Raw genomic sequence first — 3,088 nt, 5'->3', positions numbered from 1 at the left:
AAAAAAACAAACAAAAAAAACTAAACAAAGCCCAAAGGAAAAAAAAAAAGCATGAAAACACATATATATGCAGAGACACATACACACTTACACACACAAACCCCATAAAAACACAAAGTAAGAAACCAGAATAAGATAAGCACAAAACAAGTAAGGTTAAAAAAAAAAAGAAAGAAAGAAACAGGAAAAAAAGAAAGGAAAAGTAAACCAAAATCTCAAACAAAGCATTATGAGACAAAACATCCCCCCAAACATTAACTGCTGTGTATGGGGCCTTCCCTAAGTTGGTTTGTATACTTAGTGAGATACTGTTGAAGGAAACTAATTTTTCTCCTTTGCTAGCAGTTGACCATTTGAGATAGCTTCCAGGTTAGGGTTGAGGGTTCGTATCTAGTTTCCCTCTCAGTGCTGAGACCCCCTCTGGCTTGAAGCTACACGTGCTGTCAGACTCTGAGTTCAGGCATGCATTGGTCCTGTTGTGTCTGCATGGCACTGCTTCCCTGTTGTCTTCCACCATCTTCAGCTCTTACAATCTTTCCATCTCCTCTTCTGCAGAGTTCCCTGAGCCCTGCTTCCCAACCCGGTGTGGCCACAGGCTGAATTCCTAACTGCTCAGCCATCTCTCCAGCTCCAAGGCCATCTCCACCTTTTACAAACATTTAAGGACCATCTGTTTTTTCCTAGCGATGGGGGTTGAGATAGAAATATGCTCAGAAAGAGATTATCAATAGAGGAGCAGGAAATCCTGTCTTTAGAAACTAAAGGGTAACAGAGTAGAACACTGAATGTCCTCTTCTGGCCTTCACGTTCCACAGATGTCCCACACATCTATACCATATTCAAATATATCTAAACACAAAATAAAAAAGATGGCAGTACTGAAATGAGGAATGATTTTTCTGCTGAATCACTTACTGGGTTGATGTGGATGATAGTTTAGGACTGTGGTCATGGTTGACTCTGCTTCAGGGTCAGTCTGTTGATGACCATGATAAGCCCTGGTTGGAATGGTTTGAAGGCATTGTGGCATTAAAACAGCCTGTCCGTGCTTTTTGAAACACCTCCCAAAGTGAAGCCCTGAAGAATGCTCTGCAAACAGTTTCTCTGTCCTGCCTGCTGTGGCTGAATGTTTAATAAACCTTCTATCTCTGTCTTTTTCTGAAAGGTGGTTTCTTTCAACACCCTTATTGCTGGACTCTTACTGCCTTCCTAGATGGCAGTTGAAATACATTCTTTTCTTCTTGAAACTCTGATGGTGTATACACATGGAGAACATCCAGACCTTGGCATGGCCTAGGTCATTTGGACTACTCCAGATTGCCAGATATTATTTTGAATTTTTGAGACAGGGTCTTGGGTAGCCAAGGCCTTGAACTTGGTGATGTTCTTGACTCACTCTCCTGATTGTTGGGATTCTAGGTTTGTGCCACCAAACCCAGGGTCCTCCCTTTTGAGAATCACCAGATGTGGTCTCTCTGGCCTCTGCTGTCTACTTGACCTCTGCACCTCTGTGTCAATGCCACAGCCTTCATCATGGCAGCTGCATTTAGTCTTAATGCCTGACACTAATGCCCTTTCAAGTTAGCCATGTTGACAATTCTAATTCATCTGTGTTTCTGGCTTGTTTGGAGTCTCTTGTCTACAGAAACCACATCTTAAGTAGGGGAGATAGCTCAGTCAGTAAAGAACCTCCTACAAAAAATGAGGGCCTGAGTTTGGCTCTCTGGTACCCACGTAAAAGATAGGCATGGTCAGTCATGTCTGTAACCACAGCCCTGGTGATAGGGAGGTGAACAAATTTGGATCCCCGGACCTGGTTGCCAATCAGAGAGCTCTAGGTTCATTGAGAGAGCCCATCTCTTAAAACTGAGGTGGAGAGTGAAAGAGGAAGACACCAGGTGTCAGCATCTCAGTCACCCCCACATATATACCATACACACACCCAGAGAAAAAAGGAACTGACACGTGAATGTAAAGTTCTAGAGGATAAGTTGTGTTTTTTGGTATCTGCAAACCAGAGACAATTAAGAATAAACAATTGGGAAAGTGCTATTAAATTTAGAAAGGATGTTAATGGACACAAGGTCCATTTCTCTGATTTCCTTTATTTTCCCCTCTCCAGGTCCAGAAAGCTTTTCTGGGCTCTGTGCTAATGGAGGAAACCCTTCTTCAGAGCAGGGCCTCCTACTCTCTGCCTGCCCTCATCTGGAGAGTGTCTCTGGGTGCAGATGCCTCTAACCATATCTGGAGTATAACCTTTGACACAGTTCCCTGCTAATGCTCTCCCCACTGCTGCCCACTGCTGGATAATTAGGTACTGGGTTCCCATTCATCTGATAGGACCGTGCTGCCAAATGCAAATAAATCCTCCCTGGCACTTCAAGCCCCAGCCAATAGTGCACATCTACCCTGGAAACCCTCCGCCCACTCCCCAAGAACTATATAGCCTTTGTTCACCTCAAATAAAGTTCACCATCTGGCATCATTGGTTTCCTTGGCTTTGTGTACGTTAAACCTGGTCTTTCTAACCACACAGTGTTTATTTTATACCGGGAATGTTTATTGTGGGTACGTTGCCTTGTGGAGGTCAGAGAGCAACTTGTAAGCTTGATCTCAGTGTGGGTCCTGGGGAACAACTCTGGTCTTCAGAGGTTTGGTGGCAAGTGCTGTTTCCTGCTGAATGAAGCACCATCTTAACACTTTTCTTCCCAGGGTGTCAGCAAGGGAGAAGCCTGTCTTAAAGCAGTTTCTAAAAGAAGTCTGAAGAAATTGCTGGAAATCTCCCAGTGGAGAACTTTGAAGTTGTCATGACTATGTGTCTTCAATTCAAGGACAAATAAAAGAATAAAGAACTGACAACACAACTGGACAAAGCGTCTTTCTATAAAGCCTAAAAAAACACAACAGAAAACTATTTTACCTTTACATATTTTGAGAGACTTTACATTTTTTTAATTTTTTTTTTTAATCTTTATAGGGGCGCATGTGTCCCAGGCTGGCCTTGAGCTTGCTGTGTAGCTGAGGATTGTTATGTGGCTCTGGTAGTTCCAGGATGGCCTGGAACTTCTGACCCTTCTCCTTCCACCTT

At 43.3% G+C, this 3,088-nt stretch overlaps 1 non-coding gene across 1 annotated transcript; it reads left to right on the top strand.

The window, feature by feature from the left end:
* The first annotated feature begins 2,443 nt into the window (after positions 1–2,443).
* LOC129688240 (small nucleolar RNA SNORA8) lies at positions 2,444–2,538 on the top strand. Its single transcript, XR_008721890.1, has one exon. It is a non-coding gene; the product is annotated as a small nucleolar RNA SNORA8 (small nucleolar RNA).
* Positions 2,539–3,088: the final 550 nt, after the last annotated feature.

Source organism: Psammomys obesus, unplaced genomic scaffold (genome assembly GCF_907164565.1).
Source record: "Psammomys obesus unplaced genomic scaffold, mPsaObe1.curated_primary_1811, whole genome shotgun sequence".
Classification (NCBI taxonomy): domain Eukaryota; kingdom Metazoa; phylum Chordata; class Mammalia; order Rodentia; family Muridae; genus Psammomys; species Psammomys obesus.
The sequence above is the reverse complement of the archived record's forward strand: the minus strand, read 5'-3'. Positions and strand labels throughout refer to the sequence as shown.